Source organism: Macrobrachium rosenbergii, chromosome 56, assembly GCF_040412425.1.
Source record: "Macrobrachium rosenbergii isolate ZJJX-2024 chromosome 56, ASM4041242v1, whole genome shotgun sequence".
NCBI lineage: Eukaryota > Metazoa > Arthropoda > Malacostraca > Decapoda > Palaemonidae > Macrobrachium > Macrobrachium rosenbergii.
The window spans coordinates 19,340,390-19,356,460 of NC_089796.1; the positions used below are offsets into that span (position 1 = coordinate 19,340,390).

Sequence of the window (16,071 nt, forward strand, 5' to 3'; positions counted from 1 at the left end):
TCCAGCTTGAACTTCAGAAGAGGAAGTTTATCTTTTTTTGGAGCACCACTCAGATCAAAGTCTCTGATGTAAAGAAGCCATGCTTGTATTAGCATCACATCCAAAAACTGCCAGAGAAATTTGTGGTACCATTTTTTGGACCTCAGACCAATAATAATAATAATAATAATTATTATTATTATTATTATTATTATTATTATTATTATTATTATTATTATTATTATTATTATTATTCGGTGAGAGAATTTCGCTTGTATGCATCTCATCAGAATTACGGGGATCATCAGAGTAATATAGTGTGCAGTAGAGATACTGCATTTTTCCACAATTTTATTATTATTATTATTATTATTATTATTATTATTATTATTATTATTATTATTATTATTATTATTATTATTTCTTGGAAGAAGACCTTTGAGGCAAAACTTCGTTGAAAAGAATAGCATTCCTGGATGCCATTATTTAGCTTATATTACTGTCTCTTCGCTTCAGCAAGTAAATTACAAAGTAGCTGTCCGAAGTTCATATATTATTCCGGCGCTTGGGTAGACCTGGCTACCATTGACACGAGGGTAATGACAGTAGGGGTGAACCCGTTTTCGGGTAAAAATATTCCCTGCATATACCCCTGGTGTAATTCACCTCTTATACACCAAAGTGAGAAGACGAAATATAAGCTTAATGGCGTATATTATTATTATTATTATTATTATTATTATTATTATTATTATTATTATTAAGGAGAAGACCTTCTGTAAGGGTAGTATTTTCTAATATAATAGCTGTTTCTGCTGTACTTCATTGTATAAAGTCTTCTCTGTGCACCTTACAACCCTCCTTTCATCAGCTTGTAGCTGATGAAAAGGTTCAGTAAAGTTAAATAAAGGGTAAAGGTTAAAGAAAGATGTGCTGTTTTATTAGCTTTATTTGGTAAGAGTTACAGAGTGATGAAATAAGATACAAATTATGCAGGTCATTACAAGAGATGGGTTACAGAATTCTGACTGGTTGTTTGTTGGTGCTGTTGCGTCACGTTCCAGGGAGTGTTGTGATCTGCTTGGCCCAGTCGTTGAGGTTGGTTGGAGGATGGATGTTTGGGAGGTGGGGGGTGCCTCCCGTTTCTGGATGCTGCTGGGGGGAGCAGCAGTCAACACCCATCCTGCAGTCAACCCCATCGAAAGGGCCAAGAAGATCTCAACGCCTCTGGAACACGATGCAGCCGCATCAACTGGTGACCAGACAAAATCCTCCAAAATTTTGGTTAATCATGGGCTGCTGCTCAAACATCATGTTTGTTTCTTCCTAGTTTCCTTTGATTTTCATCCTCCATTTTCATTGTCTTGTGACTCGTTCTCTTCATCACCTTCATCCACGTCGGAACCATTTTACTCCTTGGAAAACTGAGGATCTTCAAACTTTATCTGCCAAGTCCTGGATGAACTCCCGGACAGTGTCATATTCTTCTCTCTCGTCAGCATTACATAGGAGATCGTTGGCATAATTGACCTCTGCATGATTTCATTCCTGCGTACTCGCTCTTCATTAGACCCTTGGCACTTATCAGGGTTGAACTTGAGTGCCTGCTTCCTGTAGGCCCACTCTATTTCCTTCGAACTAGCATCCTCTGCAATACCTAGGATGTAGTAGGGGCAGCCATGACGTTGCATTCTTTGCAGAGTTTTGGCAGCTGAAACCAGATCTCGATCATGAGCCTTTTATCAGGCCCATGGTATTCACATGATCCCATTAACGGCTAAAGGACTTGGCGGCTGTTTCTCTGCCTGAGAGAGAGAGAGAGAGAGAGAGAGAGAGAGAGAGAGAGAGAGAGAGAGAGAGAGAGAGAGTCTAACCGACATCAAATTGTTTTGTATCGCTCAAGGTAATTTTATTTTGTAGAATGCTCTTATCATGAAAGAGAGCCTGGAATTTGATAATAAGCTGTAAATTTTAAACTACTCCTTATGAATAAACCTTCGACCCTTTCTGGAAAATTCTTAATATAGTAAAATATTTTCATAATATTTGAAACATTCCTGTTTCTCTGATACAGGAAGTATCGATACGCCCAAATAATAGTTTAATGCGATGCCTATGAAATGTTACATTGCAAGGGTAGGCCGAATAATTTTTTGAGCTTCGTAGTATTTTAGAGTAGGGAAGGTTTACCTAGGAACGATTCTGATTCGCTGGTTGAATAAGGATTAAATTTAGCGCCGTATACACACACACACACACACACACACACACACACACACACACACACATATATATATATATATATATATATATATATATATATATATAATGTATATATATAGAACAAATAGGACGACGAAAAGGAGGTGATACATATTCAACTTTATTTCCAGCCTACGTTTCAAAGCATGGCTTCATCATCAGGGCTTAAATACAAAAATAACAACAATTAAAATCAATACATAGGATTCAGTAAAATTATTAACGTTAAAATATAGATATTAAAACCGAAACATAAAAGTTAAAACCAACCTAACGCCTCAAGAAAAGAAAACTGAGTGACCAAGAAGGGCACCAAAAGGACGGAGAGACCTCTCAAGCAATAAACAGAGGGGCAGAAGAAGACTGACTATTCAAAGATGGAACCAGTTGTTTGATGGTTAACGACTCGAGGATATGGAGAGTAAGTTTCATCAGCAGCTTTCTCTCTCTCTCTCTCTCTCTCTCTCTCTCTCTCTCTCTCTCTCTCTCTCTCTCTCTCTCTCTCTCTCTATATATATATATATATATATATATATATATATATATATATATATACGTATTTCAGAGGGAGAGTACGCCAATCAGTCTTATAGTAGGATATATGGATAGGGAAGAAAATATCATACTGCAAGGCTCTAACTTGTACATGGCTAGTTTAGACGTTGAATCCCTATTCACTAATATCCCTATGAATGACACTATACAAATAGTTATTGATCAGTTGTTCCCCACTCCTGACTCCACTTTCGTCTTTAATGATAAAGTATCTTTATGTGCCATCTCGAAAGGCAGCTGGTGGGCAGCTGTCTTTCTGACTTTACAGCCCTTTACTATAGTCGCTATGTTGACGACTCCTTTGTCCTTTTCAAACACCCACACCGCGCAGACTCCTCCTTTTTAGATTATGCAAATAGTTTGCACAACAATGTCAACTTGAGGAAGAAAATAATAATAAACTACCCTTTCTAGACACTGAAGTTTCCCGATCTTCTGAAGGTTTCAAAGTTAGTATTTATAGAATACTTACTTTTACAGGTTTAGGCCTCAATTTTTATAGCCCCTGTGCATTTAATTTCAAGCTAAATTCCTTAACCACCCATATCCCTAGAGCCCTTTCACTTTCTTCTCATTGGTCCTCCTTCCATTTCCTTCTTACAAAAATACTTTCAATAAAATTGTTTTCCCTTTTCATTATTCCAACATAAATTAAAGGACATTTTAAATAACCATTTTAGCCCTCCCTCCCCTTCCTTCGATGTTCCCAAATTACGATGCTACTTTTCCTTTCCTTTGTACATAATGGTGATTTTTTATGACATCTGAAGCAGATTTTAACCAAACATTTCCCAGCAGTAAAAGTCAGCATAATTTTGAAGAACCACAAAAACCTTGGTAGCCTTTTTAGACGCAAGGAGCGACTCCCTCCTTTGATGCAGTCGAGCGTGGTATACAAGTATACGTGCTGTTGCAGTCCGCAACAGATTTAGGTCGGAAGTACGCGCTGGTTGCTCAAATTGAGGGCAGATTACCACTGTGGATTGAGCTGTCGTAATGGTCTTAGGCCAGCAAAACCTGAAATGTCTGACATTAGAAACTATTCATTCATTTGTAAAAACCTAATAGACTATAAAAACTATGAAATAGTGACCACGACGCAGAGGGAACACCTCCTTAAGATTTTAAAATCCTTGGTTATCAAGAAAATTGTTCCATCACTCGATATCATTTAACTTCTACCCCCCTCACACATAGCCTAGTACCCCTCCCCTATTCTTGTTTACTTCCTAACCTTGTTTACTCTTATTATTAAACTTTAACTTTCATCCTCTGGACTTTACTACTGAAGGTGACCTATTTCTTGTTTTGTCATTGTCATTTTTCAGTCTAAAGCATTTCTACTACTGAAGGTGACCTATTTCTTGTTTTGTCATTGTCATTTTTCAGTCTAAAGCATTTCAATTTGTAAGCTCTGTTGTAAGTTTTAATTAGTGCTTATATTTTTTGTATCTTTTTAGCCAGAAAAGATGGGATATGTGTGATCACGAGGCGCAGCTATTAATAATTAATAAATATGACGATGGGTTGACTGTTCTTACTGTCCATACATCCTACTATACATACATATATATATATATATATATATATATATATATATATATATATGTGTGTGTGTGTGTGTGTGTGTGTGTGTGCACGTGCGTGTGTGCACGTGCGTGTGTATGAGATATTTCAGTCATTTAGGAAGAATGATGGACAGTATATTGGTGGAAAGCGTATAATTCGAAAGCGCTACAAGGAAGGAGGAGATAAAAAGCTAACTAATGCTAGGTCGATGGTGTGCAAGATGTACTGAAAACGTTCAGGCCTAATAGTAGGATTAGCGAGGATGGATGTCAGACAGTGGTCAATGTTGCAGCGACTGTGGAGGGTTCAATACGCTGCTCAAGAGCCTGGTGTGTGCATGTATGAAGTGGTTAATGTTGTGGATATTTTTTGCACAAGAGGTTCATCCATTAGGCTATTCAGACAATTTCCACAGATTTAACAGCTTCACATGAATATTAAGGCCCAACTCTTCCAGTATATTGCAATCTATCTGTCTAGCATTTTTTAGGTCTTCCTCTGCTAAATCTTCCTAATCCCTCCAAATTGTACATTTTTTCCATTTGACCAGACCACCTCAAAACACTGTTGATCCTTTCATCTACACTAACTTTTTCTCACCCTTTTATTTTTTCTCACGCTTCAAATACCATACAAAAATTTAATCTCAACATCCTCAAAGTTTTTGATGACATTAGCATTCAGCATCCACACTTCAGTTCCACAAAACAGAATTAGCTCGTTGCAAAACTACGTTTATGCAGAGTTGTTATAATGTTTACTTTTTATAGGCCAATATAACGAAACTGCTCTCGGTGTCACGAAGTTATTCCAAGAGTCTGAACTTGTGGAAAACAAAAGAAAGAAAAAAGTTACATGTTTATCTGAGGATTGCTTCCAAGGATAATTCTGGGCAATCCAAGCGCGACAGAAATATGACGCTGAAATATTTACAGGAACTTTTCCAATGCCAGACTTTGGCAGATTAACTTTGCGGTTTTATTATAAAAGTTGGCTGAAGTTTCTGAAGTAACAAGAGGTGAAAATATTATTGGAATGAAAAGTAAAACTGAAATCTTTTTCAGAGCAGAGAGGAGTTATGCTGGGCTGCGTGCATTTTATCATCATACCCACGCACGCACACAAATTTGAGTCACTGGCAGTCCAAGAGCTTAGTTATGAATATATGAAGACGTCAGCCAAACCATTTAAACTTTGCCTGTAAATTTCTTTTTTAAAAACTAAGCGTCTCTAATGCATTGACAATAGCAAAGCCAGCTGGGGAATTCATTGTTGGATGTATATATCCACTTGTTTTAGCTAACAGACGTTTGCCAGGAGAGATGGTTATCATGGAAGTTGGGATTCTTAACAGCCATTACCGAAGAAGTCCTGAGGTGACCAAGATGCAGATAAGGAATGGGAGAATGGGATTAGCGGGAAACACTATCGGTTAGCTGGAGGGCGGGCGGGCGGGTGGGGCCTGACATCAATATCAAATATGGCAACGAAGTTTGGATGAATTTTTACTTTAATATTAAATGAAATGTAAAAGGAAAATATTACTGCTCAATGTAAACTTAAGTTTTCGAAATATATTTCATCACAGTGCTGTTTGGTTAACACTATAATGATGGCGTGTAAATATTACGTAAAAATGGTTGTACTCAAAACATGAAGATTATTATTTAATACCGATTATGAAAATTCAAATAGTATGAAAAAGAGTAGAAATACACGTGACCAGACGGAAGAAGATATGGATACTGCCTAAAAAAATGAACCTTAGCCAATTTGTGAGAAGAAAACTCTTTGAGATGTATATCTACGATAAATAATGACTACGGGAAATAAATTTTGTCTTTAATATTCAACAGTTTAAAGTTATTAACAGTCAAAAGGAACGAAGTAAGGAAATACTTCTTTAATATTGCATCACTGATATATAGTGGTAAGATAAAAATTAAAACATCTGCTCTTGCGATCACAACATTCGGTAGGCTGCCGTAATAATACATCCAGGTGATATTTTATTGCTTTTGATTTTCTCTTCTCTTCTCGTCGTGGGAAAAGACGAGTATCTCAAAATATACAGAGAAAACGAAAAGAATGGCCTGAGGGACTAAGGAGAGACGGAACAAGAGTCAGTGAAAGGAGCCCGATGCCTTTCCCTTTCAACCGGTTCCTCATCAATTCTTCAGTCACCCAGCGCCCAAAGCTCATTATTTATTTAACCTAAACAAGTACAAAATGCGCCGAAGTTCCTTGGCGCAATCGAGTTTTCTGTACGGCGTATAATCGAGGCCACTGAAAATAGATCTATCTTTCGATGGTCTCGGTATAATGCTGTATGAGCCGCGGCCCCATAAAATTTTAACCACGGCCCGGTGGTGGCATGTCCTATAGTGTTGCAAGACGCATGATTATGGCTAACTTTAACCTTAAATAAAATAAAAACTACTGACGCTAGAGGGCTGCAATTTGGTATGTTTGATGATTGGAGGGTGGATGATCAACATACCAATTTGCAGCCCTCTACCCTCAGTAGTTTTTAGGATCTGAGGGCGGACAGAAAAAGCCAGCACAATAGTTTTCTTTTACAGAACACTAAAAGGAAACGTGCCTTTCAGAGGTGAAATAAGATTACACCCGGAGAACCGCTTTCTTAATAAAAGCGTGTTTTAGATTTTTTTTATATATATTTTTTATTAGTTATCTTTCCTCTTGCCCTATTCGCGTTTATCAGCAAAATGTAGGAACTATGTCCTTAACAGAAACTATAGTCTTTTGTATTCATGTCGTATAGACAAACAGGCAAATAAACAGTAATTTCGATTATTACCCTCCTGTTTAGTCGCTTGCCCTCCATTTAATTATTCCAAATTTATGCAGAATTCACCTAATGATTTTAATGTGGTTTGTTGCAGCGTTATTAGGTTTGGTTCCACCGCATAATGAGGGTAAGTGCTTGTAATTCACCCCAGGTTTTGCTCTGGATAATTTGCGAAATTATTGTTTTTTACTGGTCTCGTTTGTTATGTTAAAATTTCGTTTGGCGATTTGTGACTAATATAAAAAAAGTAAATATGGATTTTTTCTTACTGTGAACACCATGCTCTCTCTCTCTCTCTCTCTCTCTCTCTCTCTCTCTCTCTCTCTCTCTCAATATCTGTATTGCCTGTTTTCCATTAAGAATCCTAGATTCAGTCCAGTATCATAGGTTGATATAATATCATTGTCTTAATATTTGCGCAATTATTTTTGCACAATTGTTGTCAATTATGACATATAGTGTTTTACTCCGTAAACGAAGAGTGAGATGTCTCTCTCGGGAGATTTTCTTTGTTTGTGTCTGTTTATTATCCGGATTACGTAAAATATTGCAAACGGATTCTTACGAAACTAATACCAAAGGTGGCCCTTTGGACTGGTAACAAGTGACTAGATTTTTGGAGAGAGCTGTACCTATATAAAGGTCCTATTTTGTAGGGGAAGGGGTGTTGCTCAGCCTTGGCTGATGTTTGCGGTCTCCGAACACTTCTGAAATATAAACGTAGAACATCTTTGGATCACAGTAACGTCAGTAACAAAATGCTGAACCTAGAATACTAACAACAGCACATGTGTACATAACCATTATCTTCACATTTCTTTTATTTTCCACAATGAACAAACATTCGTGTGGATCAAGCTTCAAGGACATCAGCTTTCAGAGCAATCTCCACTGAACAGAATGGCCATATGTCAGGAAAGAGCAGACAGGAAGAAGAAATGAGAAGTCAAAGAAAATCTAAAACTACTCGTCATATAAACATGAAACTTTCGCTTGTTTGATGATCTACTCTAAGTTTAGCGTGAATTGCTATTCCTTCTCTGGAGTTTCTCGTCAAGGTGAATTGTCACGTTAACGAACAAAGAGGCAATAATGAGCAATAGATGTAAACGTATGGCGACATTTTAAATTTATATTTATTACTGAAGCTTCGCAACATGATGGACATCACATTGAAGGAGGAGTAAGTCATAAGTGTTGAATGTCGAATATGAAGAATTTGATGTATTAATTTTTGTCGATTTTTAACAGATTTTATAGATAGTGTTATGAATGTAAGGTGTGAAAGTACTTATAAAACATGTATGTGAGTGAATGATTCGTGAAAATTCTATGAAAGATTTCTTTTCCTTTTTAACCGTATAATTTGTTTCTGACGCTGATGGCCACAGGCGTTGCGAGGCCAGTTTAAAATACTTATTTGAAGACGAGTCCAAAAAAATGAAAAAATCTTTTCATCAAATTCTTCCAAATCATTTTGGGGGTTTTGTATCCTAGGCATTTTCTGGAGAATTCGCGGACACTTCGGCCCTCCTGCTGTGTATTGATCTTTGTCCTCGTGACCTTCAGCTGTCGTTTTCTTGCAAGATCTGTTTGTGTCAGGACTTTTTTTTTTTTTTTTTTTTTAGTTTTCTAGGTGTTGTTTACATATTTGTTCAATCCATTTTCTTTTCGTTTCCTAGTCTCGAGCTGTGCCTTGATTTTTATCGTGTTTTTTTGTTGTTGTTGTGGTAACTGATTTTGGCTTTGTATTTTTTTATTATCTCTTATTATTCATTTATTTCATCAAAGGGAATCCAGTCCCTTTCAGAGACAGACGTGGCAACTCGTATTGACTAATCCAATGAAAGAATGCAAAAAGGAAAACTGGGCAGTTCCTTTCATTTTAGACGATTAGGAATAAAATACATCGATGTATCATTGGTGTATCAATGTAGTAATAGAATCAGTAACATACTATAAAATACAAAGAGCTACTTGAAGATTAAGTGAGTGAAATTGACATAATGTTAATCGATTCATTTGTTGCATGTTTATCAGGTTTTGTAATGAATAAAATGAGTATATTAGCAAATTACCGAACAAGCAGATGAATAGAACCACCTTTTTTTTTTACCTTTTCAGTGATTAGGAAACCTAGCAAGACCACCTTCGATGTCATTAGCGATTTTGGCCCATATGATTCAATGCGAAATCCCACCGAGATATTTGATTTAGCTAAAAGTTGGGTAATTCCATTTGGGGTGATATGAGAGTCACACATCTATTTTGATCAGTCTGTTTCTCTTAGAGGAAAATTATTTTAATCAAATATTTGTATTAAAGATTATAGAAAAATACTGAAACAAAAATAGAATAATAAATAGTGGACGTTATATAGCAAGTATACTGCATAGAATACTGTATCAATATGGATGGCTTAACAGGTCATTAATGGAGATTTGGCTGAGGGTATGGTCACCGTCGGACATTGCACCGAACGGACGTTTCATTGAAGACATTTAACGGACGGATTTTCATATGATTAACGTAAGATAATGTATATGAGTTTTTCTCATTTCTTTTTACTTCTTCTTGTAAGTGCTTTCTAAAACAAACTATGAAAGACGACTTCATTGCACATGTACTAAAAGACAAAAAATATTAGTTATAATACAATTGCCTAATGGCGCAAAATGAAGTCCCGTCACGAAACCAGTGTTTAAAAAAAAAAAAAGCTAGAAGCTATAAGTTTCGAAGCGTTGATGACAAAGTATTTTCTTTGTACCTGACCTTTTTTAAAAACCGTTGTTGTCAGAGTGTGTACGTACCGCAGTTTTCCATAAGTCTTCCTCTGTGTGTGTGATTCTCCCTGCAATCTTCTGTCCTTACTGTTAACAGTACGTGAGTGAGTACGAAATATGGTAAAAATTTCCAGTTGTCAAAATTGCGGTTTCCCGTAAACGAGGCTCTCTCTAGTATTCACTGCCCCGTTCATTTAGGTTTTTAAGAGGCATGTAGAACCTCATACACGCACTGCGTTATGTTGCATGCCCTCTCACGCTTCCTGCAAAGTAGGGCTGTGAGGTCTAGAGCTGTCGCCGGGACCCTCGGGGTGTCCTCGCTTCAAAACAAAAAATCTACGTGACGCACCGAGACTCTAAGGAAACACAGATCCAGCGCTCCTGATTCAAGCGATCTTCATGCATTTTTCAGAAGATACTTATGTCCTTATCAGGACTAGTAATTACTAATGTATGTAATGCATTGCAAGCTTTCTAACCCTGTGTTTTTGAAAACTCTTCCTAATTTATTTAGAGAATTTTTAACCGTTCTTCAGGTGTGAGAAAACACATCTGACTGTATATAGATGTCCCTCCGTTTTCTTCTATCAAATTCTACTTTTACGCTCGCAAGAGTTCTTGGCCTTTCACTATGAGCAAGAGCCCGTGCTGGCATAAAGCCAGCTTAATCAAACGCAACAACAGTATCAAGAAATTAGAACACACCTTGACTCTGCCTCTTAATCTCCGCCTCGTTATAAGGCCCTTCTCTTCCATTATTTCTTCAACTCCGTTTGTCCACATGACATGCCAACTAGTTTAAAACCGACTGCTATCACGTCGGTAACTGACCATTCTTGCCCTACGAATTCCCAATGCCTTTTGATAAAAAGACACCGTGTCCTCTCTCCTCCACCCCCGCTTCACTTCGGAATTGCAGTCATTCTCGCAGGTGTATGTAGAGTGGACAGACACTAAACGGCTGGGGACATAGGGTTAATAGCCTTATATCATTTCCTCTTTTGAAACTCAGAATCTCAGGAGAAATAACTTTTGTGTATATACATGCATACAAATATGCAAACATACATATATATGTGTGTGTATATATATATATATTCATAAATAAAAATTACACATCGCAGTTATTATTATGAGCTCTCAAACTTTGTGTATACTCGTACATACACGCATCTATATACACACAAATACATACATACATGCACACACACGCATCTATATATGTAAACATACACATTCACAAACACAAACATATATATGCATATATATACATATGTATATACGGTACATATACGTATACATATACGCATATATATATATATATATATATATATATATATACACACACACACACACACACACACATATACATACTCTAGTCCATACAACATTAATGCGTTCCTGGATACACGTTGCTCACACCACAAAACAAGTTTAGGGGCTCAGTACCTCCTTAATAGATTTAAAGCTTCTTTGCTTATAAGTTTTGAACTGTTTTATCTGTGATCTAAAGGTTTACTTTCACCACTGTACACTGCATAATTTGGGATAGTGTCTTGTTCCCACCTTAGCAGCCCATTGTAGTCTAGTAAATGCCGCTTCATTTTGCTTGGCCTGTCTTAAGTAATCTCCCAGGTAACTGGTGGGTGTCCTGTGTATATCTATTTTGGCATCCTGCCACGTAAATCTCCGTTTTTTGCATAATGAATGCATGCATGGTACTATCTTTTTTACGCAGGGCTCAAACTTCAGCCTTGCTTTCTTCTCGGAAGTGTGATTTTACGTTAAATATAATTAATTTTCGTGACAAGGATAGCCTCATCTGTAAATTGGTTCTTGTATGAAGGGTTGTAAGCCATTTGTTTTTCTAACAGTAATTTCTTAATTAACATTGCATAATTTTCTTTTTAATTTGAGTTTATATTTTGATAGTGTATTTTTTATAAATTTTTCAGTGGTTTAACTACAGCACTCAACATATGGGTAACGAACTTGGTCTTTAGTTATCTCTCTCACTTATCTCTTTTTCACGTCTGTTGATAATGTAATGAAATAATATTATTTTCGTAAATTCACTCTCAAATGCCTGTTTCTGGCATCAAGACTCAATATAGTGTATTTGACGGGTGTTCGTACATATTTGTGATGATTTTGTATTTCATTTTTCTGATTCATATCTTTTATATAGCTCCACGTTTCAACATTTGCAAATATTGTTGGAACTGCCACTGTCTCATATATTTTTTCTCACTTTCCATGTCACGTCTCCACTCTCCTTGATTTCTTGGATCATGTAATCTACTCTTTCATCAGTTTTTTCTTATACCAAATTCTTTGCTTCGTCCCTCTGGGTACCATTCGCCCAGATGCATCAGATAAGTGTATTTGTGCCATTCTTTTCCTTCGATTTAATCTGTTCGTCTTTCTTTTCCATCATTTGTTGATTTCTAGTACTTTTGATGTTTCTTGCTCGGTGCTAATTGTGGATTTCTTCAGAAGTCCAGCCCGTGACAAATTCTTGTTGTTTCCTGAGAGGAACATTGTATCAACCAAAGTATCATCAATAGATACCAATAGTTCAGTTTGAGTATTTGTTATCAACAGCACTGCATAGTTTGGGTCCAAACATAGTTCTTGTGCTTAGCTTCAGTTTCATTCACTTTCCTCACTATCAGTGCTTATTTTCATCCTCTCATTTTCCCCAATTCTTTGATGCATTTCTTGAAGTCCAGCTAAACTAACCCTTACATATTGTGGTCCACCCAATATGTAAGTTGTATTTAGTGATCGTAGGTGATCTGCAGTCGACCTTCCTTTAGTGCCTCTGCATTGAAATCTACTCATTTCCCTCTTCGAATTTCTGTGATCTTCTCATAAAACAACGTGTTTTATTTCTTCTGCCACAGTTTCTTCTTTGTTCTGCGGAATTTCTAGTTTGAACAGGTCTCGGCAGAATTGTCCTTATTCTTCTAGACATACATTTATTAGTCTTCTTTCCCCATCCACTTTCGTTTTGAATTGCTGAAATGGCATGCTCTTCACTCCTTTAGTCTTTATCTCCTCGGCTTCTTTCATTATTCCTCGACCTACTTCCTATTCGTTTTCTTCCCTGGTATATATGTGTATATGAGGCTTTCTTGCAGCTTTCTTCTTCTCTTGCTTTCCTTGTTTTCATTTCCCACGTTAACCCCATTTTGCTTAACACCTTTTTGAAGTTTCGTTAATTTTGTGAAATTTCATTACTCTTTACTTTTCTTGGTAGTGGATTTTTTTTCTGCACTTTTGATCATTTAATTTTCTGTACTTTGACATTTTGACTAATTTTGTCCTACCTTTTCCTTTGGTTATCTTGACTAACTTGTGTTTCTCTTTGTGATTCTTCAGCTTATTCTGTGCTACTTTGTAATTGTCTTTCTTTTACTTTTTGCCTAATAAATTCCACTTCATTTATAATTGCACGGTGACCAGAGTATTTTCACCATCTGAAACACTGCGATTGATTTTTTTATTCTTGTATTTCTATTTTGCTTTTATTTGCGTGAGGGGCGCAACTGACTTAGTCATACTTTGACTTGACTGTTATCAAGTTTGATCCTCATATTTAGGGTGACACTGATTGATTTTTCATTTCTAATGTCATATTTATTAAGTCTGCTTTGATTGCTATTAGCATTCGTCCTCCATCTCCACTGCCGTATTAACTAATTACTCTGAAGCCCTCTTCTTCTGTTCTTTCTTCTTGCTTCATGTGTGTCTATGTGATAAATTAGTATTAGTTTATATTTTTCTGTCATTTCTATCAGTAAATGCAGTATTGATTTCAAGTCCCTTATATCAAAATAATTCAATATAGTAGCCTTATAAAATCATTCCTATATTTCTCAATTTTTATTATCTCTTTCTACTTTTCTTTTTGTGCCTCTTACCCTATCCTGACCTGTATGCTCAGAGGGAGCTGATATCCCATAGCCACTTGTGCTCAACATTACGATCTCTGCTCATGAGTTTTGTATCATGAAAAAACTTATTTGGACTTTCATCCCACCCTTCCCTGTTGGATATTTGCTCTCATGGTCTTTTAAATAATTGTAGCAGCAGTAGCCACAACCCACATTTGGTAGGGGCATGTTTGTGCCCTTTAGGAAGAAACCACAGTACTTATTTCATATATTTTCCTGGGCGAAATCTGTAGCACATTCCATTTTTGCAGATTCTCCTCTCAAAATCTGTGCACCTTCGTATTTCTTGTCCTGATACTTAGTTATTTTCTTTATACGCTCTGTCACACACCTGCAAAATTTTCATTACACTTGTCATGTGTCAATGCTTCTTTGTCGGTTATCTTTACTATACTGGTAACATACATGGAGGTCTTTACATGTCTCCTGTTTTGCATCAGCCCGATTTGAAGTATTTACACATTATTTCAGTTCTTCCCTCGGGCCTTTCGAAATTCTACTTGCTGTTGACAGTCCCCTGCTTTCTCTTACTGTTTTCTTTTTTCGTAGCTCTCCCTTAATTATTTGTTTCCTTCATCCTCTTCCTTTATTCTCATTTCCCTAGAAAAAAGTAGATTGGAGGGCCCATCAGGATGCCTATCCAATCTGATTTTATTTGTCTTAATTATGCTCATGCTCTTGTATTGCTCCATTTGTTTTGTCAGTATGAATTCTTAATTTTTATGTATTTTTATGTCCTTAATCATTCTCCACTAACTTCCTGTTGGATTATTGTGACCTGATGGCTCACCCGGCCATTATTCAAGCTCCCCTTTGTGCCCATAAGACTCTTCTTTGACTTTCTTTATTGTCCTCTTCTCTGGCTTTCTAGACTTAAGAATTTCTCCTGATTCTATAACAGCCAGATGCAACTGTGACATGAGTCTCTTGCACTCCTGCGTGGCAGGTCATGATGCCAGCAACCTCGTTTTCAACTTCCTCATGCTTAAGAATAGAGGGTTTTCATAAGGGAAACCTGTCTAGTTTTCCAGAATTCTGAATAACCCTGTCTTTCATTAAGTGGATCTTTGCCTCGTGTGGCTTTCGTGCAGTTGAAGGTGCCTGGCTGTTTTTGTTGTTGTTATTGTTGTTTAGAAACTCTTGAAGCGAAGCATTTAATCTTATCTTTGAGTATATTCCTAGTGTTAAATGCAACAGATACTAGAAATTGAACATTTTCTACCGGACGTTCAAAACAGTATTGTCAACAGTTAAAGAAACTATACTGTGTGTCGTAAATGGTACTAGAAAAGCATTGCATGAAGGAATTCCGTGCTTCATTACAACGGCTATTATATTTTCCCTACTGCTTGATTGCAACCAGAGATTATTTCATCCTGCATTGTGCAGAGGACGAAATAAGCTGTGCTTTACGGGAGATTCTCAGTATTGTTGAGTCATCCATTATCAGAGTCGCCGTCTTTCCACATGGAGCTGGCAAACTTTCCATCAATACATGAAACGAAAGGCTTTAAAATGTACAGGATCTCGAGAGCCTATGACAGTATTGTCATTCATATATGTTATTTTTCCACCAGCATAGAACCACCGGAAATTAACAGGCGAGTTAAAACCGTGGAATAACGATCTAGAAAACTTGAAAAAAAATCCTAGAGGCCGATCAATTCATCGGTAGCGTGGCCGAGCGGTCTAAGGCGCTGGTTTAAGGCACCAGTCTCTTCGGAGGCGTGGGTTCGAATCCCACCGCTGCCACTGGTTTTGCTGCGCCGTGGGGAGGTATACGGTATGTGCATGGATTAATAATTATCACCTTCCATAAGGGAAGGCTTCGTTTTGGCTGGCTTAGAGACCAAAGTTAGACGGTGTTCTTATTCTTATTGTCAGGGTCATGCAATAATGAATGTTCGGATTTATTACGAAATTTATCGGGGAGGTCTCGTGATAGGCAGTAAATAGTTTGAGTTTGGAAGAGAATTGGATCTGGATTTAGATCTAAGAATGTTTTTGTTTGCATGTTAGGGGATTGCACAAACAATTTATTCATGGATTTTTATGGAAACTGGGCTAAAGTTGGCCTATACGACTGGAAATAAGTGATCAGATTTTGGAGAGATCCGGATCTACTTCCAGGAAATTTTCGGCGGATTCTGTA

At 37.0% G+C, this 16,071-nt stretch overlaps 1 non-coding gene across 1 annotated transcript; it reads left to right on the forward strand.

Moving 5' to 3' along the window:
- The first annotated feature begins 15,589 nt into the window (after window positions 1-15,589).
- On the forward strand, window positions 15,590-15,671 carry TRNAL-AAG (transfer RNA leucine (anticodon AAG)). Its single transcript has one exon. It is a non-coding gene; the product is annotated as a tRNA-Leu (tRNA).
- The last annotated feature ends 400 nt before the right edge of the window (window positions 15,672-16,071 follow it).